Here is a 26,064-nt window from a genome sequence, read left to right as displayed (position 1 = left end):
CAGTTCTTTGTGATGATTCTTTAAGGAGAGCCTCTGGTATTTTGAAATCGACACACTTATGAAAAAACGTAAATACTAGGTGGCCAGCCAGAATCCGAGGGAATTTCCCACCCTGAACTGCACATGCCAAAGCTGGCCAGAACACTTGGTGGCGTTTTCCTTTTTATTGCTGGCACCGAAACAATACAAGCATCATAGTGTACGCAGGAGATAGGGTACACCCGCTAACCAAACAAAAGACCCAAACGGGCTTTGTGCTAGGACTCTCCGTTCTGCGGCCGAGGAGCTCCTGAAGGATTTCTACCTGCAAGTCCTTGGAGTGCAAACTGGATTCCTTCAAGCCCCCAGTGGGCTTTTCCCTATAACCAGGACTTCAGTGAGGACATGACTCCTGGCATTGCCTGCGTCGTTGTTGTTTTAGTTGTTTAGTTGCTAAGTCCTGCCCAACTCTTCTGCAACCCCATGGACTATAGCCCACCAGGCTCCTCTGTCTACAGGATTCTCCAGGCAAGAATACTGGAGAGGGTTGCCATTCCCTTCTCCAGGGGATTTTCCCGACCCAGAGATTGAGTCTGTGTCTCCTGTACTGCAGGTGGATTCTCTAGTGCTGAGTCACCAGGGAAGCCCATTGTGTGAGTGTGTGAGTGTGTGTGCATGCTAAGGCTTCAATTGTGTCTGACTCTGCGACCCTACAGACTGTAGTCCACCAGACTCCTCTGTCCATGGGATTCTCCAGGCAAGAATATGGAGTGGGTTGCCATGGCCTCCTCCAGGGGATCTTCTTAACCTAGGGAGTGAACCCAAGACTCTTAAGGTCTCCTGCCTTGGCAGATGGGCTCTTTACTAAGAACACCACCTGGGACCTTACGAGGGTCTTATTTCTGAAATGGTATCATCCTACCAGACTGAGGAAGCTCCTTAAATTTCTTTATCAAGTGCTAGCAGGTCTCACTGAAGGCCTAGAAAGAATTTAAAGGACATCCCCCTTTCTTTGGGGTTCCCCTGCTCCGACTGGTACCACTTAAAAAGTGAAAAAAGCCCCAGAGCTTTAGAAAATATTTGGCAAGAACAAAATTCCTTCTAGACATTAAGATAAATTCCATGCTTATTTTTCTCTTAAATGCTGAAGGTTTCACAGGCTTTCTATAGACTGAGTCTGCAGCCTGAGGGCAGATACGAATGGGGCTTTCCCAGGGGGCTGCCAAAGCAGGAGACATAAGAAACTCAAGTTCAATCCCTGGGTGGGAAAGTTCCCTGGAGGAGGAAATGGCAACCCACTCCAGTATTCTTGCTGGGAAATCCCATGGACAGAGGAGCCTGGAGGGCTACGGTCCATAGGATTGCACAGTCGGACACAATTGAAGTGACTTAGCACACGGTACACGTGCAGAAGCGGACGAACACGCCTTCGGCTGCGTCTCAGCGCCCACGTCCGCACGGTGTGGTCAGTAAGGCCGCTGCGCCCCAGTTGCGTTCGCGGGCTTCCAGCTGTGTTCCCTGGGCCTGCCTTGCCCTCTGCTCCGCACGTTCCTGGCACATCTGCTGGTTTTTCCGTCTCAGGCCCGTGGAAGAACATAAACATTTCTCCTTTTCTGAACGAGACTTGCAGGGAGTGTGTGAGTATCTAACTTCCTAGAAACCAGGGCTGTTTTCTCTTGCCAGGCGCCACCGCCGGGCCTTCCTGTGCAGGAGGTCATTTCAATGAGGACTCGGAGCTTCGTCAACGGAGAAAAGGTCACTCTCAGACAGGATGTAGGGAAGACGCCCTGAGTGAGCCTTGCTGGGCAAGAGACGCCGAGGGGACCAAGAATGTGGGCCAGTCCCCCAGGAAGTTATTCATGAGCCTGCACTGCATGATAAACAGCCAACCAAAGTCTTTTCCAAACAGCGAAAATCACAATGCTCCGAATTCCAGAAAATCCTCAAACAATGGCTGCACATTCCTTTTCCTCTATTTGCTTATTTGTGCACCGAATGCTTTCAGATAGACCAGCATCTGGGGTCCTGCCTTGGGCTTCGGGGCAGGAATGAAGTGGGAGAGAAACGGGCAGGGTGGTGGCTGAGCTCGCCAGTGCTGCCCCTCCTCTCGGAGCGTGTGGGTCTCGCTCCCCACGCCAGCCCCGGAGCTCAGAACCACTCTGCTCCCACGAGCCGCCTCGAAGCCTCTTTAAGCCTCATCAGCAGGACGGGGGGCAAAGGCAGGGACACGCTTCTGTGGTTCATGTCACCACAAGATGTAAATGGGTCAGTTTAGAAAGTTCTTCCTGAGGAAACCAAAAGACTATTTGGGGAACTAGAAATTTCCTGTATATCCACCTGACTTGAAAGAGTTAGCAAAACTCCTCTGATATATATATTTTCAATTAAATTATAACATACACTTGATTACATATGTACACATACATAGATGTATATAATTATAAAATAATATCCTGAATATTATTTATTGCCATTGTTCAGTCACTAAGTCATGTCTGACTCTGTGACCCCATGGACTGCAGCACGCCAGGCTTCTCTGGCCTTCACTATCTCCCTGAGTTTGCTCAAACTCATGTCCATTGAGTCAATGATGCCATCCAACCATCTCATTCTGTGTTGTCCCCTTCTCCTCTTGCCCTCAATTTTTCCCAGCATCAGGGTCTTTTCTAATGAGTCAAATCTTTGCAGCAGGTAACCAAGGTATTGGAGCTTCAGCTTCAGCAACAGTCCTTCCATTGAATATTCAGGGTTGATTTTCTTTAGGATGGACTGGTTTGATCTCTTTGCTGTCCAAGGGACTCTCAAGAGTCTTCTCCAGCAACACAGTTTGAAAGCATCAATTCTTTGGCTCTCAGCCTTCTTTTTGGTCCAGCTTTCACATCCGTACATGACTACTGGAAAAACCGTTGACTAGATGGATCTTTGTTGGCAAAGTGATGTCTCTGCTTTTTAATTCGCTATCTAGGTTGGTCATAGCTATTCTTCCAAGGAGCAAGTGACTTTTACTTTCATGGCTGCAGTCAGACGTTCACATTGATTTTGAAGCCCAAGAAAATGAAATCCAACACTGTTTCCGCATTTTCCCCATGTATTATTTTATAGATAAATAAAAATATTTGTAGAAAATAAACTGTGATGCTTCAGACAATGATACGTCATTATCCCAATATTTGTTTATTGGCAAGTATTTATTCTTCACAGGAAGGAATAGACACACTCGTTTGTCATTTTCCTTATTCAGTAAAGTTCACTTGGAAATTTTGTTAGCGTCGTCCCTTCCCTGCTCCACCTGCACACCAGATGTCCCTTCACCTGCTCTATTTTTTCTACAGTATTTATAACTTCTAATGCACCATGTGATTTATTGTTTATTGCTTACCATATGTCTTCTGCATTCCCCTTCCACCTTTATAATGTAAATTTTCAAGACAACAATGTTTGTTGTTGTTCCTTTATGTATCCCAATCACAGAATAGCGATTGGCATAACTAAGACCCTCAAAATTAATTTTCGAATGAATTAATAACTACTTCTGCCTCATCTCCCCTGATTCAAAAGCATCAACCAACACTTCTGGTCACTGTGAATCTAAATGGAAGGCTGGGGAGGTATTGGGGTGGGAGGTACTTTCTGAAGGATGGATGACCAACTCAGTTCAGTTCAGTTCAGTCACTCAGTCGTGTCCAACTCTTTGCGACCCCATGAATTGCAGCACGCCAGGCCTCCCTGTCCATCACCAACTCCTGGAGTTCACTCAGACTCACGTCCATCGAGTCAGTGATGCCATCCAGCCATCTCATCCTCTGTCGTCCCCTTTTCCTCCTGCCCCCAATCCCTTCCAGCATCAGAGTCTTTTCCAATGAGTCAACTCTTCACATGAGGTGGCCAAAGTACTGGAGTTTCCACTTTAGCATCAGTCCTTCCAAAGAACACCCAGGGCTGATCTTCAGAATGGACTGGTTGGATCTCCTTGCAGTCCAAGGGACTTTCAAGAGTCTTCTCCAACACCACAGTTCAAAAGCATCAATTCTTTGGCGCTCAGCTTTCTTCACAGCCCAACTCTCACATCCATACATGACCACTGGAAAAACCATAGCCTTGACTAGACGGACCTTTGTTGGCAAAGTAATGTCTCTGTTTTTTAATATACTGTCTAGGTTGTTCCAAGGAGTAAGCGTCTTTTAATTTCATGGCTGCAATCACCATCTGCAGTGACAACTCACAGGCACACAATTAAGATTCAACAAAAGAGGCGTTGGGGTGGGCATGGAACAAATGGGTTAGATTTTAATAGGCCCAAGGGAAGAAGCTGGGACCCCCCCGGAACGAAACGCAGAAATAAGCCCCCAGAAAGCCTGTGGGGCCCCCACTCAGGTAGCTTTGAAGCCAGTCATCTGAGGGGCCGGTTCCCAGACCGCCTACTTGTGCTTGCAGGGCTCAGGCTTCGCAGAAAGACCCTTATAAGCCTCCCCTGCTCTCTTTTTCTGAGATTCTGTGAATTTCTCAGTCCATCCCAGTGGCAGGAATTCACACCACATCAAACCTCCTGATGATGCTGGTAACACGACTGGTGTGAAAAGGACTCCAGACGTGGATCCAAGAGAGACGGAAGAGGGTGAGGCTGAGCACTCTGGGGAAAGAGCCAGGGGCGGCTGGCTTTGCTCTGCTCACTTGCTCTGGTTTCTACCAGACACACATCAATCCTGCAGAGCTTTCAGCAAGCCTTTTCCTGGCAGCATTCAGATTATTCCTGAAATCAACACGATGCATTTTTCAGCTCCTTCCGGAGACTGTGATATGGGGGTGGAGGTCTTAAAGGAGACAAGGGGCTCAGTGCTTGAACTCAGTCACAAGACTGGGTCCATGAGGAGTAAAACAGAGTGTCTTTGGGGCTGAGACCTTAATTCCATCCATGCCACCCACCTGCCCAGCCCATAACTGATGCAATTGCATTATCTAGTCTCTGCATTCCCTAGGTTCGCCGTCTGGTGGCGCTAGTGGTATAGAACCCCGCCTGCCAATGTAGGAGACATAAGAGATGCAGATTTGATCCCTGGGTCAGGAAGACCCCCTGGAGAAGGAATTGGCAACCCACTCCAGTATTCTTGCCTGGGAAATCCCATGGACAGAGGAGCCTGGAGGGCTACAGTCCATAGGGTCACAGAGTCGGACATGACTGAAGCAACTGAGCACACACAATGAGATCCTTAAACCACCCTTGGGTTCTCTAGATAAGAGGCACCTCTGTGATGTTGAAGATGGGGATTCATTCAGTGTCACAAAGAGGCATGTAAGGGCCTCTTTCGGCATTTCTGGGCAGAGTGGAGCATGCTATATATTTCATGTCTTTAAGACAGCAATCTCATAAAGAATGAGGATCATTCTTAATTAAATCATAGATCACCATCCCAACAATGAAAGTCAATACAAATTTATTTATAGGCAGAGATAGCTTGGAATCCCTGATAGTTGGTAAAGAATTCTCCTGCAATGCAGGAATCCTGGGTTCAATTCCTGGGTTGGGAAGATCCCCTGGAGAAGGGAATGGCTACCCAGTGCAGTATTGTGGCCTGGAGAATCCCATGGACTCTATGGTCCATGGAGTCGCAAAGAGTCGGACACGACTGAGCGACTTTCCCTTTGAATTTGGAAGGGTCACTCATGGCTTTCAAGGCAAACGCAGAATGAGGCAGTCCCATTTCCTGTTGGGGGCACTTTCCACCTTGAAAGCCATCATTAAGTGGACTCAGGTAGACCACCGATGTTTACAACTTAAACCGTTTTGATCTTGTCATTCAACCCCGGCCACTGAGGCTCTGAGCTTGGGACTCCGATTTAGGGGGAGCTAAATGTTTTTAAATGTTAGCTGCTGCACAAAGACCCTCCTGCAGACCTACTTACCTAAAGTAAGACCGTAATTCTTACTTTAACCAGAAGACCGGAGTTTCTTAAAAGGCCACTTCCTTCCCCTCTTTTTTTTTTTTTGACCCAGCTGGCTGCACTTACAGCGGATGGTTCTCAGTGCAGTTCAGGGGCTGCCTCTGTCTTGACAGGGCAAGTGGCCAACTGGATCTTGAACCAGCCAGTAAACAAGATGTACTGGAATTGAAGGAGGGTTGGTGGAAGTGCCTGCCACGGGGAGGAAGCTGACCACGGGTGCAGAGTCGTTAACTCCAGGGTTAACTGCACATTGAAATGCTGTCTAAACTGAGCCCTGCCCTTTCTTCAGCAGGTTCTCATAGCTACTGCTTGATCTGCACAGGAATGGAGATGCTGCACAAGATAAGAGTTGGGGACAGCCTGCTTTGGTTCATGGGGTTATAGCAAGCTTGCCAAACAGCTGAAGGGGGTGGGGGAGAGCATCTGCTTTTTACAAAGAGTCATAAATGTAAAATTAACACACCATATCCTGTTTTGGATGGCCTTTCCTCACGGCTCAGTGGTAAAGAATCTGGCTGCTAACACAGGAGATGCAGGTTCCATTCCTAGGGTGGGCAAGATCCCCGGAGAAGGAAATGGCAACCCACTCCAGTATCCTTGCCTGGGAGATCCCATGGACAGAGGAGCCTGGTGGGCTACAGGTGGACACGACTTAGCGACTAAACCACAACAACAATCTTGTTTTAGAAACAGCCATGCTGCAGCAGCTCTGCCATCTTTCTGTTTGAACTGTGAGCGGGGCTCGGGTCAAAGGTCTATCCCACCCTCCCACTGGCCCAGATACACCGCGCAATCAGGGCAACGTCCCAATAAGCCCTTTGCCTGAGGCCAGGATGTCTTGCTCAGAGCAAAACCTCCAAAGTGGTGGCTTTTAGCCCCTCTAGCTGTTGGCATCACGCACACAGATTCTTAAGTTTCACTTTCACACTGATTCCACCCAGTTTGTTTTCCAGGGAGGCTCAGGATCTCTTTGCAAATGATGCCCCAGGAGGCCTCTGCTGTTTCCCCCAGTCCCAGTAGCTTTACGTTCTATTTTCAGCCCCTGCACACAGTAGCCCTTTTGTTTTCTCTGGAGCCGTCATGCTGACACGGCTTCCCTTCCCCTGTTATAATCCGTCTGTCTTTCTGTGTATTTATCTCTGCAGGGATGTAGTTCCGAAGAAAGAAGAGGCAGCTATGCATTGATGGCTCACAGCCTGCTGGGGTGTTTATGTCTTTACAAAGCACTCGCCCCAGAAAGGAACACGGATGGCGCTAGACATCCCAGAAAACAAATCATCCCAACATCAGGTAACCAAGCAGGCACACAGGGAGCTCACAACACACCTATTTTTTCCTTTGTATGAGAACAAACGGTGCCTGGGAGTGCCCACACTCGAGTTTAGGGGAAACAGGCTCGTGATGCCTCAATCAGGATTTCTTCCTTTCCCCGGCCTCCTGTACCCACCCATGGGCAGCCAAGGCAAGAATGGGAGTGGATTCTTCAGTGGAAGGCTCCAAATGAGACTCGGGAAGGTCCTGGCCCACGGGGATCTTGGAGGTGGTGGCTGATGGGGATCTGAAAGTCCTGCCTGGCTTCCGATGATTCCTTTGTATTGATGGTTACACTACCCATTCCAAGTTCTTGAAATATAGGTGCTTAGCAGATGATTTTTAAAAGGAAACTTCTGGAAGCTGGTAAAAATTGCTTTGGGCTTTGAGGAAGAATGTTATTTTGTGCTGCTGTATTCCTGCACAGAGGGCTTCCCTGGTGGCTCAGTGGTAAAGAGTCCACCTGCCAATGCAGGAGATGCAGAAGACGTGGGTTCGATCCCTGGGAAGGGAAGATCCCCTGGAGAAGGAAATGGCAACCCACTCCAGTATTCTTGCCTGGAGAATCCCATGGACAGAGGAGCCTGGCGGGCTGCAGTCCACAGGGTCGCGAAGAGTCAGCCACAACTTAGCGACTAAAGCAACGTTCTTTCACCGAGCCTTTGACTTAGATACATGATGATATTTCAAAAGTCAAGGCACAGCCCAGGCAGCATAGTTGTGAAAGACGCCAGGGCTCTCCTGCCTTGAACCCTTCTAATCACAACAGAAACCGAGTGAAGCACCGAAGCCCCGGAGCTCGGCCCACCGTCCTCTCCCCTCCCACCTTCAGCCCTTCTCTTCCCCACGTTCCCAGGGACCGGAAGTCACCCTGGCGTCATTGCTGTCTCCAGGGGTTACAGTTTCTCCCGCTCAAGGCTGCTGTTTGGGGTTGGTCTCAGCCTGTCCGCCAGGAACGTCTGGGGGTGCTCCCCTGGGGCCCTGCTCCTGCAGGGAGCCCCCAGGACAGTCCCCCTCACTGAAGCTACCTGGAGACTGGACCAGTCCTCGTGGTTCTCATCATGATCACAGATTGTCCCCACCTCTGCAACAACCATCTGGGAACTCAGAGAAACCAAGATACATAACTCACAAGTCCTGGGGGCCAAAGCGAGGGAGGGAGAGAAAACACAGACCCAGGCTTCTGCCTTTACTGGGGTCCAGGGTGGGGTTCCTAGGACAAAGCATTTGTCTTGGACAGGAAGAGGAAGGCAGGAAGGAGGGAAGGGCAGGAGAGGGCAGCTGGCACGGGAGTGAAGTGGAAGTCCCCCTCGGATGAGCCACGGTGGCTCCCTGAGCCAGGGGGTCACGTGGGAGGCTCAGAGTGGGTGGTGGCAGGAGTGAAAATGGTCTGGAATTCCGTCTGGTTAACTGTGGTGCTGGAGAAGACTCTTGAGAGCCCCTTGGACTGCAAGGAGATCCAACCAGTCCATCCTAAAGATCAGTCCTGGGTGTTCATTGGAAGGACTGATGTTGAAGCTGAAACTCCAATACTTTGGCCACCTGATGCGAAGAACCGACTCATTTGAAAAGAGCTGATGCTGGGAAAGATTGAAGGCAAGAGGAGAAGGGGACGACAGAGGATGAGATGGTTGGATGGCATCACCGACTCAATGGACATGAGTTTGAATAAACTCTGGGAGTTGGTGATGGACAGGGAGGCCTGGCGTGCTGCGATTCATGGGGTCGCAAAGAGTCGGACATGACTGAGCGACTGAACTGAACTGAACTGAAAATAGGAGAAACTGTTGATCAGCAGGAGGACGAGGCTCCACAGAGCCCTTACGATAGCCGCTCCCAAGCCCGGGAGGCACGCTCCTCTCCAGTAGCCCGCAAGTGTCCAAGCGAGAGTAAGCTCAATGAGATTTTCTGAGAAAAGTAGAAGACTTTGCATCCATTCCAAGAATGGTGCCATGCGGTGAGGTCGGGCCAGGAGGATACCCATGAAGGTGAGATCGCTGCCTGCAAGGGTGGTTGGCCGCTCTGCCCCCTCTGCAGGGATCTGTCTAGCATCCACCCATGCAGCCTGTTCTCTCAATCCAGCCGTGAGCATCCTGGGAGATGAGATCCTGGTCATACTGGGAGCCAGCCTTACAGAAGAAAGAGCAGGGAACTCCCTGCAGGAAAGCACAACTGGGGGTGCCTTGGAAAGTCCTTACTGCTTGGGAACTGCTGCCTCTTTCACTGCTGGAAATGAGCCTTTGAAATCACAGTGAGCGGAGAAGCACAGTAAGAGGAAGACCATTCATGATGGCATCTGGGACTGCCTTAGGCTGACTCCTGAAAATTAGCCAATATCAGCTGTTTGTGGCTCAGCTGGTAAAGAATCTGCCTGCAATGCAGGAGACCTGAGCTCAATCCCTGGGTTGGGAAGATCCCCTGGAGAAGGGAAAGGCTACCCACTCCAGTATTCGGGCCTGGAGAATTCCACGCACTGTGTAGTCCATGGGGTCGCAAAGAGTCGGACACGACTGAGCGATTTTCACTTTCACGTCACTTTCAGCTGTCCAAGGAGATACGCGTGATGCAAGGTCACCGAGACAGGCTGTTTTGGAAAACAAGGAAGAGGGTGGAAGTGGACAGGCAGTGCAGTGAAGACTTTAGACAGCAAGACCCCTTGGGATTCTAGGGTGACGGGGAGGAGATGGAGATGAGAAGCCTACAGACAGGAGGCAGAGCGCAGCAAGACCAAAACAGTACCACAACAGAGCCCTGGGCGCGCTGTGATTTTACTCAGAGGTGACGTTATTTGGGGAACAGTGGAGTATTTTGAGGGAAAAGAAACCCTAGTATCAGTGAATTTTGCAGAACATAGCGTGGGATTAGCTCAGTTTCTTCTATCAAAACAATCCACCCAGGTTCAACGGAATAAAGTCAGGATGCACTAGAGTGGAAACAGAAAGTAGGAAAATCAGAGGTCTGGACGGGACATCCTCACCTTCTGGCTTATCCTGCACTCGTAGCCCCTAGGCAGACAGTCTTACTACAAGTGCCTCCCTTTCTCCTGAGAACTTACTTCTATTGAGCACGGTACATGTGCTTTGAGGCTTGAGTCTAGCAAGAGGGGGAGGCCCAATACCCCTTGCCGTCCCAGTTCAGCAGGAAGTAGCCAGAAAAACCTCAATGCCCCTATTCCCAAAGAATTGGGCCTCCCATCTCTTGAGGGGGGAATGTTAGGTAGCTAGAATAGAAAACAGGAGTCCAAAATGGCGGTGACTAAAAGAAAAGAAGGGAAAAATCCGCGAAAATACAACACAGGAAGGTCAAAGGAAGGTCTGAGGATCGGAGTAAGGACTTCAGAACAGCACTCCTGACTAAGCCCAATTTGCATAGGGCAGGCCCCGGGGGAAGAAAAAGACCTGTAAAAAGAGGAGCCAAAGGGCTCGCTCTCTCTCCTGCGTGCTGGGGCGCTCTTCTCTTAGCGTCTTTGAGTCAACGCTTCCTCACGTCTCAAAGATGGATTTTCCTACTATTATCTAAATAAAATAGAGCTGGAACACAGAGCTGGAACACTGATTTGTCTAAGAGCTATAACATGGTCTGTTCGAGACCTGAGAGCCATAACATGGTCTGTCCAAGACCCGAAAGCTGTGACATGCCGAGGAGGCTTTAATGTCCGTCTCTCCAAGTCTTTGTTGTGACGAGACAGAACCGAGGAGCGTACACTCGCCTGACAATCCCAACCAACCTGAGAAACGGGTACTATTATTCTTCCCATTACACAGATGGGGAAACTGAGGCCCAGAGAAATTAAGCAACTTGTCCAAGGTCACGCATACAGTAAGTGGCAGAGTCCAGACCCAGATTCAGGCCAGTAGGACTGAAGTCTGTGCTCTTAACCGGAAGCTTCATTACCTCCCAGGTGCTGTATTTTCCTGGCTGCAGTAAGGAAAATGAGAAGGAAGAAAGGAGCAAGGAAGGAAGAAGAAGAAGAAGGGAGAGGGGGAAGAGGGGAAGGAGGGGGGTTGTATGGGAACATTCTGAGAAATGGTTCTGCAGATACATTCCAACAGGCGAGGGATGCAGTTATACCAGATGCAGGAACAAAGCTCCAGTACCAACCAGTCCGGAAAGATGAGCCAGTGGGCACCCAAGCTCCCAAAGCATATACCGCAAACTTGGATATTTTTACCCCTGGCTTATCCCCTCAGCCTCCCACCTCCCTTCCAAGTATTAGTAACACAACATTCTTCTGATAATTCTTCCTTTTAAAGGAGATACTACTCTTACTAAAAGGTCAACCAGCTAAAAATATTTTGCTCCGATTTTCCATGAGCTTTTCAGCATGATTTCGTTGCCTCAAGCTTTGCCTGGGAGAAACAACTGGAATATTTTCCACCCACGGAGAGCCCTTTTCCAGGCCCTGGCGCCAAAGTTTCTCTTCTCCTTGTTCCTTCCCTGTTTAACCCCCTTTGGTCTTATCAGTAACGTTCAGAACCAAAAGAAAGGTTTTGTTTTTAAAGAGTGAAACATTGCTTTGACATTTAAAGACAAAGGGCCCACATTCCTTTTAGCAAATCCCTGTACAAAAGCAAGGACTTCCCTGGTAGCTCAGCTGGTAAACAATCCTGCTGGAGAAGGGATAGGCTACCCACTCCAGTATCCTTTGGGCTTCACTGGTGGCTCAGATGGTAAAAAATCTGCCCTCAATGTGGGAGACCTGGGTTCGATCCCCGGGTCAGGAAGATCCCCTGGAGAAGGAAATGGCAACTCTCTCCAGTAGTCTGGCCTGGAGAACTCCATGGCCAGAGGAGCCTGGCAAGCTACAATCTGTGGGGTCACAACCAGTGAAACAAGACTAAGCAACTTTCACTTCACTTAAAAAAGCAAAGGCAGGGTGCAGTTGCATGTGAATAATTGAAATGAGAGTTTTCCTTGAGGCAGGGCCTCCGGGTGCCACGGAGCACCTAGCTGTGGACAGCTCACCAGCCGTGCCCCAGGTAGAAAGCTTGGAGAGGTGCGGGTTTCCCCCACAATTTGCAGGCAGAGCATTCTCATGAAAACTTTCATAAGTTGAAATGGAGCAAAGGAGCAAGACCTAGAGACACAGCTTGTAAATGGATGAACAAAATAAATCAATGCTATTTTTGCCTTTTGCCTTTATTCTTAAAAGCAAAAATCCTCTTCAGATTTCTTTCAGTTTGTGAAAACAGGTACGGGCATATCTCAGGGACACTGTGGGTTTGGTATCAGACCATCACGACAAAGCAAGTCCCATGGTATTTTTCGTTTCCCAGCGCATATAAAAGTAACAATTAAAAAAAATAATAAAAACGTTTACTGTAGTCTATGAAGTATACAATAGCATTATGTTTAAAAACAACATACGAACCTTAATTTAAAAATACTTTCTTGACAAAAAATATTAACCATCATCTTATCCTTCAGTGAATCGCAGTAGTGACCATAAAGATCACTGATCACAGATCACTATGACGAAGGCAATAATGATGAAAAAGTTTGGAATAGTGTGAGAAGTAGCAAAATGTGACACAGAGACACAAAGTGAGCAGATGCTGTTGGAAAAGTGCTGACGATGGACTTGAGTCCCCACTGTGGTCCTCCCTGCTGAGGTCCCAAAGGGTCAGACGTGACTGAGCAACTAAGCACGCACACATGCACACACACACACACACACACACACACACACATAACCTCCATAGCAATGCTTTCCTATGAACAGAGTCAGCCGAAGGGTCTTTGCCAAGCATTATGAATAATTTGTCATTCACACGTTCTTTCACAAACCGAGGGCATTGACAAGGGCTTGCAGGTAGGGGGACCTGGCTGGGATGCTCTCACCAGGCAACCTGCAGCCACGGCCACCTGGGAAGCCCAACCCTTGCACTCGAGATGTCAGCTTCTCCTCATATCTAGTTACACTTTCAACCTGCTACTACTTCCTAAGCAAGGAGGGTTTTTGCTTTTGGTGGGTTTTTTTTTTTTTTCCCCAATTAAAAAATTTTCAGTTTAAACATGAAAAGTAGTCTGCCTTTTTTTGTTTCAACTTTCTTGATGCTTTGAGAGTATCTTTCAGTCCCAAAGCAGGCCTCATGGGAAATTCTTAGAAGACTCAGAAACTTAGGAGACGAGGAGCAAAGAGTAGAAAGCAGAGATGCCCAGGGAAGGGTGAAAGTAAAAGATGAGTTCTGTTGATTTTTCGACTATTTCTCTCCATATCATGTCCTCCCATTAGGAGCTTTCTCTAACCATGATACTCTCCTCAGGGCTTTTAGAATTGGGTGGAGTTCATCCCAGACATACCAATGCTTTACAAGCAAAAAGAAAAAAAGGCCACAGAGGCTGAGATAGAGGGGAAGGTGTTTGCTGGAAGTTCCAGCCCTTTCCAGGAACAGAATCAGCACAGGAACCTCCACGCCTTAACTCTCAGCTCCCAGCAGAGCTCAGCAGAACAGAGCACTCTGACTTAGAACTAGCTGTTAACTTGTCCAAGGACCTTTTTTTGGAGTTCTTTATTCTATTTGTTTTGGTTTAACTTAAAAAAAATGTTATTGCAGTATAATTGATTTACCAAAGTTGCGTTAGTTTCTGCTGTATAGCCAAGTGAATCAGTTATACATATACGTACATCCCCCACCTTTTCAGATTCATTTCCTGTGTAGGCCATTATAGAGCACTGAAGAGTTCCCTGTAGTATATAGCAGGTCCATGTTAGTTATTGCCTTTGTATATGGTAGTATGTATGCATCAATCCCAATCTCTCAATTTATCATTCTCCTCCCCTTTCCTCCTTGGTAACTATAAGTTTGTTTTCTCCATCTGTGACTCTATTTATGCTTTGTATTAAGGTTATAGTTTTTTGGGTTTTTTTATTTTAGGTTCTACATATCAAAAATATCATATGGTATTTGTCTTTCTCTGACTTACTTCTCTTAGTATGATAATCTCTATCCATGGTCTATCCATGTTGCTAAAAATGGCATTATTTCATTCTTTTTTACAGCTAATATTCCACTATATATATGTACCATACCTTCTTTATCCATTCCTCTGTGGATGGACGTTTGGGCTGTTTCCATGTCTTGGCTGTTGTAAATCGTGCTGCAATGAGCACGGGGGTGCATGTATCTTTTCAAATTATGGCTTTTTCCAGACATAGGCCCAGGAGTAGGACCACTGGGTCATATGGCAGTTCTATGTTTGGCTTTTTAAGGAACCTCCATACCATCCTTCACAATGGCTGTACCAATTTACATTCCCACCCAAAGTGTAGAACGGCTCTCTTTTCTCCACACCCTCTCCAGCATTTACTGTTTGTAGATGTTTTGATGATGGCCATTCTGAGCGGTATGAAGTGACACTTCTCTGCAGTTTTGATTTGCATTTCTCTAGTGAACTCCGGGAGTTGGTGATGGACAGGGAGGCCTGGCGTGCTGAGATTCACGGGGTCGCAAAGAGTCGGACACAACTGAGCAACTGAACTGAACTGAATTGAATGATTAATTATGTTGAGCATCTTTTCACATGCTTTTGGTCATCTGGATGCCAAGAACTTTTTAAAAAATTGCAGTGTAGTTGATTTATAATACTGTGTTAGTTTCAGATGTATAACATAGTGATTCAGCTATTTTTTTCAGATAATATTCCTGTAATTGTGTAAGAATAATGTATAATAATGTAATATTATACATTATTACAAGATGTTGAACACAGTGCCCTATGCTAAACAGTAAATCTATTTTATGTACAGTAGTTTTATTTGTCAATCCCAGGATTTTTTCATAGGTTCATGTCATTTGAATCCTGAGGTCCTGGAGACTTGTTTACACAGGGATTTTTGTGTAGAAATAACCTCGTGGTTGTATTTGGCAATTTGCAAATAAGCCACTTAGCTGGCGTTTTACGGCTGCTGGGAAAGAGCTCCTGCTTCTTCTCTTTCTGTGATAATGAGGGAACACAGTGAGCCAGGGAAAGCGAATGTCAGCTCACAACAGGAAACTCAGGGAACTCTCAGGGTTCCTGCACTTACGGGCACGCCTGGTGGGGAGGCAGCCTCCCAACGCAGCGTGAAGATGGCAAATACACCCTATACCCGAATCAGCTGACTCAGCTTGTTTCATGATAATATCAGCTGGAGCCTTCTCAGTCTAAAGGTTAAATTCAAAACATGAACAGATTATACATCCAGATACATACAGTTGGCCCTCTATGTCCTCAGGCTCTGCATCCTGGATCCAACCAACAGTGGATCAAACAAATTCCAGAAAGTTCCAGAAACCAAAATTTGAATTTGCTGCACATGGACAACTATATACAACTACTTACATAGCATTTTCATTGTATTAGGTATTGTAAGCAATCTGGAGATGATGTAAAATATACAGAAGGATGTGCATAGGTTACATGCAAACACTGTGCTGTTTCACGGGCTTCCCTGGAAGCTCAGTGGTAAAGAACACGCCTGACAATGCAGGAGAACCGAGTTCAATCCCTGGTTCAGGAAGACCCCCTGGAGAAGGAAATGGCAACCCACCCCAGTATTCTTGCCTGGAAAATCCCATGGACTGTAGCCCTCCAGGCTACAGTCCATGGGGTTGCAGAGTCTGACACAGCTGAAGGACTGAACACAAACATGCCATTTTATGTGAGGGCCTTCTTTCTCAGATTTTGGTATCCATGGGAGTTCTGGAGCCAGACCCCAAGGGTCCAGGGGACAACTGTATCTAATACATGACCATATATATATATATATGTTTTAAACTTTTTATTTGAAATAATTTCAAAGTTACAGAAGAGTTGTTAAAATAATACAAAGAGCCCTCATACTGTCTTTATCCAGATAAACCAGATTTTAACATTGATCCACATGTGCTTTATCATTCACTCTCCCTTTATATATAATTATTAATATAATGTATAAATATTAATATAATACATAATGTTGGTATTGCTGTGCTTAGTTGCTCAGTCATGTCCAACTCTTTGCAACCCCATGGGCTGTAGCCCGCCAGGCTCCTTTGTCCTTGGGATTCTTCAGGCAAGAATTACTGAAGAAATTCTTCAGGAGCCTGTTGCCATGCCCTCCTCCAGGGCATCTTCTCAACCCAGGGATCAAACCCAGGTCTTCCTCATTGCAGGTGGATTCTTTACTGTCTGAGCCACCAGGGAAGCCCGACATTAATACTAATATGAGTCAGTTACAAACATTGTTCCTTTTTACCCCTGAACATACCAGTGTTTGCCTGAGAACAAAGATATCTTCTCACATGAACACAGTTTAGTTCTCACATTCAAGAAATGTAACACTGATGTGACACTGTGATCTAATCTGCAGTTCATAAATTACAGCTATAAGGCATTCCAAAAGTCTTAGTGCAGCTATTTAATGTTTTAATAAAACAAAGGAAAATGTTTTACTCACTGCAGGTATCATTCGTGACAAATGTTTTACTTTAAAAACAAATTATTAGCTCCATAAAATATTTACTGATATCTATTTTCAGCTTGTTTATCACCTAGCACTGAAAGCATCTGAATACCTCTTTATAAATCCAGGAAGACCTTCTGACAATCCTGCTGGTATCAGGTTGATTTGAAAGATGTGATATGTTATTACAAATGCAATTAATGGTAGGAAATTTTAAATGGTAAAATATAAGCTTCAACGTTTAGCAAGATTTGGGCTTCTGAGGCATACAAAAACGCAAACATGGACAAGGAATATTCTTTATGAAAATTACCCCTGTCCCTATAAGATGAGGAAATGCATAGTTAAGCGCCACACAAGAAGCCAACAGCAAGAGCCACTAACTCAAAGACCGCCCTGTTCCAGTGTTCCTCCTTCTTAAGGGGAGAGGGATGTTTTCTACTGGAAATGCGTGTGTGTGTGTGTGTGTGTGTGTAATCATTTCATAATAACATAACATGGAATTGTATCAATACCACCTACTTACCCTTAGACCCACAATCTTACCTCCCTTTCTTCTATGTCATTGCAAGGATGTCTTACCAGGTCAAGACTCCCCCAGGAATCCATCAAGCTCTCTCTTTCCTGCCCTTCCTCCCCCAGCTTGCCCTCCTTCTCCTCTGGCTATTTCCCCGAGGCCTGGAGCCTACTCAACTCTTGTCCAGAGAGCCAAGTCCAAGTACCCCTTGCCTGGAGCAGGTTGAGCTGGTGGGTGTTGTGCCTGGGGGGAGGCCGAACTGGGAGGTGCGGGGTCAGAAACAAGGAACCAAATGGACACGTGAGTAAAGAGCTACCATGTGAGTAGAAAGTAAGGCCTTCAGTCCAGAAGGAGAGAGCCTGGGTTGATGGGAAGAAGTTAAAATTAACTTGATAAAATCCCAATGTGCAGAGATAGGGTAAGGAGCGAAATAATACATCAAAGGACTAAATACATCTCTGGCATGTACTAACTATTCACTAAGTATCTTATGGTATAAAATAAACTCTCATGCATACGAGTTGGCTTGAACTAATTTGCAGTGCCTTGAATCCAGGTCGTGTTCTGATAAGAGATATTACAGAGAATTCCCATCAGGCGTTCCTTCCCTCCATTAACCAGCTTTAAAAGAAGAAAGGGAGAGGCCACGAAGGGAATTTGAGTTTTCCAGCTCTAGGCAAACCTGCCGGGTTGGGGTCAACGGGTTTCACCTCCCTCTGACCGTCTTCTTTGCTTGGGAGGCAGCTGGGCAGATTGGGTTTCAAGAAGTCTCGCTCCCAGAGCCAGTCCAGGTGGCTGCTTCTGTCTGTTGACAGCAGACACGAGTGCTAATGGGGAGAACGAGAGATAAGGGCCTCAACAGCAACCAAAATAATGCAACAACTCAGGTTAGGAAAGAAAAATACTGGTAGCAGCAAGATTCTCTCTGTCACGGGCAGTTAGGGCAGTGCAGACTCGCATCCTTTGAGACGCAAGCAGCTGACGGGGGAGCACGCCCGTCGTGTTGCTGGAAAATGCAGGTCAGAATGATCTCCATGTGCATGACTTCATGAAGCTGTCTGCAAGCCGGGATTTATTCCAACAGCACTATCCCAGGTGGGGCTAGTGGTAAAGAACTCACCTGCCAATGCAGGAGATGTAAGAGACATGGGTTCAATCCCTGGGTGAGGAAGATCCCCTGGAGGCAGGCACGGCAGCCCACTCCAGTATTCCAGCCTGGAGAATGCCATGGACAGAGGAGCTTGGCGGGCTACAGTCCATGGGGTCGCAAAGCGCCGGACACTGCTGAAGTGACTCAGTCCGCAGTATGTAGTACATACACACTGTTGAAGTCTCACAACACCCTGAGGTCGCTTCTTAAATCATTTCATACACGAGGAAACTGAGGCTCTGAGAGATGAAGAAACTTTCTCAAGCTTATACATGGCCATAATAGGTGGGAACCGGTCAAGGATTCTGACTCAGAAGCCCCTGTTCTTTCCCACGAACACCGAGGAAGCGGACACACGGATGATGTAAAAGCGCTGACGGGGCTCCCCACTCGCCTTCCGAAGCTCGTTTCGCGAGGAGAGCACGTTTCCTTCTGACACAGTTTCAGTGGTTCTCCTCTGCCTGTGGGAGAAAATTCAAGCTCACGTGCCTGGCTCGGAGCGCTGATGCCTGGCATGTGCTTCCCTTTTCGTGTTGCCTTCCACGGTCTCCCCCTCGAGCCTCACCTGTCCGTGACTCACCTGACACGTCCCCGTCCCCGCCTGGCTTTCCCTCGTTGTCCCGCCTGAACTGGCTGTGTCCGCCATTTTCCTCTTCACTTTCCACTCCACTTTCCACTCCACTTCTGTCTTTAGAAACAGCCTTCAGGGTCCGACCTATCGCTATGTATTCTGTGAAGCTGCCTTGACTTTCCCAGCCCCCAGGGTCTCTTCCTTGGGGGAAATGCTGAGATAGTTAGCCTGCACCTCTCACTGGACACTTTTCAGACGCAACCTTGGATTTCCTATGAGGGTCCCACTTAGTATGACCAACATTAAGCCGGGCCCGTATGTAGCAAGGAGAAGGCAATGGCACCCCACTCCAGCACTCCTGCCTGGACAATCCCATTGATGGAGGAGCCTGGTGCGCTGCAGTCCATGGGATCGCTAAGAGTCGGAGACAACTGAGCGACCTCACTTTCACTTTTCACGTTCATGCATTGGAGAAGGAAATGGCAACCCACTCCGGTGTTCTTGCCTGGAGAATCCCAGAGACGGGGGAGCCTGGTGGGCTGCTGTCTACAGGGTCGCACAGAGTCGGACACGACTGAAGAGACTTAGGAGCAGCAGTAGCAGTATACGCAGCAAACATTATCCAGGAAACTTGGGCCCAGGAAACGCCTAAAGGACATGTAAGTGAGGAGGAACCTGGCAGAGACCTGCCGCATATGAAAACACAGGGCTGAGAAGGTTCCAGAGTCCCAGGGCCAAGCGAAGGATGGGGACCTAACATCAACAGACACTGGAGGCGAGAGGAACAACACTGGAGATTAACACTCAGATATGAAAACCCTGCTTCAGACTGAGTGTGACTGAGCCAGAGATCTGCCTGGGGACACCAGGTAGAACTTTAAAAATGCTTGGGAAAGCTTTCTAGAAGTCCACAGAATCAGCAAGCGAGATTTCTCTTACTGCGATAGACGTTTTTCAGAGAATTCATGGCAATGAAACAAAGACAAATAGGGTTTCCTGACTCAAAATGTTTCAGTCTTTAAATATATGTGTGAATTGTGAATCTCTAAGACAGGGGCATAGGAAGTAAGTCTGATCAGACTTGCTTGTCCAACTGATTCTTTTCCTCAAAAGCCCCTCCAGGTGAGGGCTCTTCAGCACATAGTTAACACAGGCTGTTTACATTTAGTCTGACTCCAGTATCATTGTGGCTTAAAAAAGAGAGAAGCTGGGGAAGTTGTAAAGAGAATGGGCCTTATTTTACCAAATTTATCAGCGTATAAAAAGCCAGCATATTTATTTATCAGCTTTGGACAAAAGGATGAGCCCAGACTGGATTAATAACAGCCAAGATAACCATCAAATTTTTCAAGGTGTACATCATAAAACTGGAACCTCACCAAATGATTTGATGTATTTCTCAGGTTGATATTTGATATGTTCCAATATTAAAGACACTGTAGTCATATTTAAGAGAAACAAATTTATCTTTAGCTAGATTGTCCTCATTTCAGTTTATGGAAAAAGCCCAGCTGTAGTGACTGAATCTTGAAGGGCTTATTTTGTTAACTTTGGGGACCTTTCGGAAAAAATCTTATCTACTTGATCCATCTTAATTCTCCATCTACTCTGCGTGGAAAGAAACCCTCTGACTCTTGACCATGTCTGCCCCCTTCTGGAGATGGTGAGTGAAGACGAGGTTTATATTGGAGAAAGAAACACTTTAAAATATAGAGATATTTGCAAAGTGCGGCTTCCCTGGCAGCTCAGTGGCAAATAATCTGACTGTAAGGCAGGATACGTGGGTTCGATCCCTGGGTCGGGAAGATCCCCTGGAGAAGGAAATGGCAACCCACTCCAGTATTCTTGCCTGGGAGATTCCATGGACGGAGGAGTCTGTTGGGCTACAGTCCATGGGGTCGCAAAGAGTCAGACACAACTGAGCAACTAACAACAGCAAAACCCTAAGGCTCATCAACAACCAATTCTTTCAGGGTTACTTGGCGGTTTCTTCTCTCTGCCTCTTGTCCTTCCATAATGTTGAGCTGGTCTTTTATTTATGGGCACTGTTGTCATCTAAGTTTCTGTTCAAGCTTTTCACGGTTTCCCCAGTGCATTTTCAAATACCACAAACAGATCTCCGAGGTCTCGGGTGGATGCATTTTTTCACTTGATCCTGATTCTGAGGTTAATCGGCACACTGTTCATTTCTTCCATCTCAGCCAACGAACCCGCTGCTGACACCCTGCCGGCCCCCGCCTGCGGACATCAGACCCTGCCTCCCGTTCCTGGGATACCGAAACTACCCTTTCTTCTTTTGGTCCGTTTTGGTTTCAGAATATTCAGGAAGACGTACATGTTTTGCCTCGACGTGGCAACTTTCCCTGTCCAGATCACGGGCGGTGGGCATAAATCAGTTGAGGTGACACAGGGTCTCTGAAGATCAAGAGGTTTGAACAATGAAAGGGATAATCTGCTTAGTTAAATGAAAACTTGGGAAACGATGAAATGTGGGGGCACCTCTGCTGATAACGAGCGTCTGTCGACATTGTGGTGTATACGCTGACGACTGAAGATGTCTGATATAAGTAGGATACTTCTGATAGAAGAAAACAGGTTAATGCCCCAGGAAGAACTTGTGTGAACACACTGGGGTCTTTCTGCATCCCTTCTCAAAACGTCTGAAGCCAAAGCCTTGTGGCAGGAGAGTGAGCCAGTCCTGGGTTACCCAGAAAGTGGTCAGTTTCCACCGGGATCCCTTCAGGCTCCCGAGTTGCTATGGCTACTTCAAGTCTGCTCTTGTATTGGCATTTGTCCAAATAGCTGCCCAGGTCTCATGAGAGACCTGTGCTTAATCAGGTAAATGGCTTTGATTTTTTTTTAAAAGCACTTTTCCCTTTCCCCCAAATAAAACAAATTGTGAGAGTAAAATGAGAGATGTGAAAATGATTTGGAAGCTGAATGCCAACATAGGGGTACCTTATCAATAAAATGGGCCTGTATAGCTCCTCCAAATACTTGTTAAAAAGTACAACAGAAGCTGTGCTTTCGATGTGAAATGCTCATCTCTTCTCACTCACCTGGCAAAAAGTCTCCAGCTTAGGCAAGCTCCAAATACATCTACAGATGCACTAAAGCTTAAAGCTGTAGCAGGTATGGCAAATGTCAAGTTCAAGGTGTCAAACTGGTCCAGGTTTTAAAATGTCCAAGAATAACAGACCTAAACTGATGGTGTCCCATTGAAAGTTTCAACCTGCATTTAAGGGAAGACAAGAGAAGCTAACTGATATTTTCATGTTTACTGCAGAAGATGTGGTCATAGACTAAGTCTAACATGAGGCTTCCTGTGCGCAAGAAGTCAGAACTAGGGAGAAGTCCCAGGTCTGATACCCTCCCACTCTGTCAACACACATAGGGCCTTCAACAGTCTGAAGTCTCCCAAAATTGGTGTTTTCTCAGCCCTACAATGTCTCTGACCCATCTCTCTATCTTCCCTTATTTCCCACATCAAAGACAACACACGTGGGACTTCCCTGGCAGTCCAGAGGTTAAGACTTTGCCTTCCAATGCAGGGGAATACGGGTTTGATCCCTGGCCTCAAGGTCAAAAAACCAAAGCAAAGACATAAAACAGAAGCACTTTGTAACAAACTCAATGAGGACTTAAAAAATGGCTCATATTTAAAAAAAAAAAAATCTTAAAACAACAACAAAGACAATACAGGTGTCTTCTTGTAAGACATCCTAGAGTCCTACCCATTGATACTAATTCCCACCAAAAAAAAAAAAAGCAAAAGGGACAGGAGCTCTGCCATTTTATGAAAATCTGTTTGGTCCTTTCTCTGGTCTCTTAAGTGCTGTCCTGATTTCCTTAATGACCTGGAGCGCACGTGTGTCTCCGAGGCCACTACAGACCACGCTGTGTACTGAGACTTGTGCTTTTCAGGTTGGACTCTCTGGAGCTGAAGAGACCAACACCATCTCTGCAGAACAAGCAAAGCCGAGAAGCCCGCTTGCAGCAGGATCACGGTGATTGATGACTGCAGGCAGCCGGCAGGCAAGTCAAGAGCATCTTTCAGGGGTTTTGTGCTGACTGCCTTGGCTTCCTTATCTTGTACATATTTGGTTTTGAGAATGCAAGGAATTTGCTAGCTGAGCAAGTTTATCCACTGTTTTCTAAGCAGGCTGTTTCCCACTGAGGTCTGTTTCTGAAAAATTCTCTCAGCAAACTTTGCTGCCAAAGCAGCACACGGTTCAATGGGACGGTTTAAACCTGAGACAAGTCCTCTGTAAAATCCCAACGTGCACGGTATGGAAACGACTCTGAAATAGAGGTACCTGGACTTACTATCAAAACTCACGGCAAAGTCTAGGAGGACATCAACCTTCCTCCTGCACAGGATTCAAGAGAGGAGGAAGCCCATGGGACAGGGTGTTTGCTGAGCGCCCCCTGCAACAGGAGATATTACCTCATTCACTGGTGAGGTAACTGAAGATCACAGAAGTGAACCAACCTGGCCAAGTTAAAATCCTAAATAGCAGAACAGGAATTCAAAACCAAGTTTCACAGTAGAAGACTGGTTGTGATACACAGGTATATTCCTTTTATCCCAACAGGTTGACCAACTCTGCAATTAAAAATCACCAAAGTATAGACTTTTAAAGACCATTATGCAATGAGCTGGAGCATGAATTTACGAAAAATAGAAAAATCAAGGTCCAGATTAATGACCTGCCAAAATCATAAAGTTAATGTGGTTTTCCAATTTGTAAGTGACCCCTGAACACTGTATCTTAACCTTCTTTGGAAAATTAGTGACAACCTGGAAACTCTTGGTTTTTCTTGTATTTCATTTCCTCACATGTATCTTTATCAGAAAAACATACATTAATATATCTTATAGAGATGAGTCCAGAAGTATAGGCTGATTTAATTAGGGTTGGTTCACAGATAAGAATGGCCAAAAGCCAGGATAAAATGAAATAGAACTGTTACACCATCTAGTGATAAAACTCTCTCTTTGCAGGAAAACCAACTAATGTATTTCCATTTTACAATTCAATCCCTAGAACTCTGAGCCTGAAGAATATTCATAAAATTGGCCAAAAGAAAAATGATAACTATGAATTGTTGTTTAGTTACTAAGTCGTGTCCGACTCTTTTGCAGCCTCATGGTCTGTATCCTGCCAGGCTCCTCTGTCCATGGGATTCTTCAGGCAAGAATAGTGGAGTGGGTTGCCATTTCCCTCTCCAGGGGATCTTCTGAACCCAGGGATCAAGCCAGCATCTCCTGCATTGACAGGTGGATTATTTACCACTTGAGCCATCAGGGAAGCCCCAAGAACAAAGAATATAGAAAATTAAAAGTAGACAAACAGGAATAGTAAAATGGGACAGATTATTCTGTTAAGATTCTGATAGAAGCTGGATATAAACCTCAGTTCTACTCCTCAAATCTGCCATAGGTCCTGTTTACCTTCTTCTTTATACCCTAAAACCTTAGGTACTATTTTATGAATTAACAAATGTTCAACTTCAAAGGTGGCTCCAGTGGTAAAGACTGTCTGCCAATGCAGGAGATGCAAGAAGCGCAGGCTCAGTCCCTGGCCGGGACGATCCCCTGGAGGAAGAAATGGCAACCCACTCCAGTTATTTTTGCCTTGAAAAACCCATGGACAGAGGAGACTGGCGGGCTACAGTCCATGGGGTTTCAGAGAGTCAGGCACGACTGAGTAACTGAGCATATACACAACTTTAAAACATCTAAGTGTCCACTTGATAAGTCTGAGATATTCCTCCTCCCCAAGAACTCATTCTCCATCAGAAAACACGCTCAGGACTTCCCTGGTGGTCCAGTGGCTAAGATCCTGCCTGCCAATGAGGGGAACACGCGTTGACCCCTGGTCCGGGAAGGTGCCACAAGCCACAGGGCGACTGAGCCCATGTGCCACTACCACTGAGCAGGTCTGACGCCACTGCTGCTCGCGCTCCGTCTGCACAAGAGAAGTCGCCGCAGTGAGAGGCCCGCGTGCCGCAATGAAGAGTGGCCCCGACTCATCGCAACTAGAGAAAGCAAAGCCTGCGTGCAGCACCGAAGACCTGGCACAGCCAAAAATATAAACTTTTTTTAAAAAGGAAGAAAGAAAACAAGTTACGTCTAAGAACTGAGGATCTTTCTTCTAGATTAATTGCCCCCCCCCCCCACCCCTGGTCTTGTTCTAAATGGGTGGCAACAGATATGAAATCCAATGCTTTCTTTCGATGCTCAGTGAATTATCAAGATACCCAAAGACAGATTTCCTTTTACAAAAATACTATAAAAATATTACTTCAAGAGCCCAAAAGAACAAAATCAAAAAGGGAAATTTTAATCTCAAGATTTTTATTTTAAGGACTTTTTAAGACTCATGGTCAGGAAGGAAAATTTATTTAATAATTTTATAAATCTTATGGTTGAATGAAGAAGTTACCTAGAAAAAAGAAAATACATTTTAATGAAGCGATACATGAAATAAGTCAGTATACGTGGGGGAAAAAAAAAGTTTACTTATACTTTCTTTGCACAATTTTTAAAGTTAATCAAGTTTTCATACCAGCAGGGTTTGTTAACAATTACAGTGACTGGCTTTGTTGGCCCCAATCTCTTCTTAGGCTGGAGATTAGTGGACCCTAACTGGGTAACTCGGAGAAGACAATGGCACCCCACTCCAGTACTCTTGCCTGGAAAATCCATGGACGGAGGAGCCTGGTGGGCTACAGTCCATGGGGTCGCAAAGAGTCGGACATGACTGAGCGACTTCACTTTCACTTTTCACTTTCATGCATTGAAGGAAATGGCAACCCACTCCAGTGTTCTTGCCTGGAGAATCCTAGGGACGGGGGAGCCTGGTGGGCTGCCGTCTATGGGGTCGCACAGAGTCGGACACGACTGAAGTGACTTAGCAGCAGCAGCAGCAACTGGGTAACTAGTACCATGCCTTAGGAATCCCCAACAAAAATTCAAAATATGCTTAGATTTGGCAATACAAATCCTGAGGATGATTTTTCAAATCCCCGTAATGCCAGCTGGTCTTTGTCTTATCTCATTACAGGGCTTCCCTGGTAGCTCAGTTGGTAAAGAATCTGCCTGCAATGCAGGAGACCCTGGTTCGATCCCTGCATTGGGAAGATCCCCTGGAGCAGGGAATGGC

At 46.4% G+C, this 26,064-nt stretch overlaps 1 protein-coding gene across 2 annotated transcripts in view; it reads right to left on the bottom strand.

Annotated features, from left to right (window-relative positions):
- The window catches only part of TMEM170B (transmembrane protein 170B), a 208,310-nt gene that overhangs the window by 141,294 nt on the left and 40,952 nt on the right, over nt 1–26,064 (bottom strand). The window lies entirely within an intron of this gene.

This window comes from Bubalus kerabau, chromosome 3 (genome assembly GCF_029407905.1).
Source record: "Bubalus kerabau isolate K-KA32 ecotype Philippines breed swamp buffalo chromosome 3, PCC_UOA_SB_1v2, whole genome shotgun sequence".
Lineage (NCBI taxonomy): Eukaryota > Metazoa > Chordata > Mammalia > Artiodactyla > Bovidae > Bubalus > Bubalus kerabau.
Note: the sequence above shows the minus strand (reverse complement) of the source record. Positions and strands in the feature narration are given on the sequence as shown.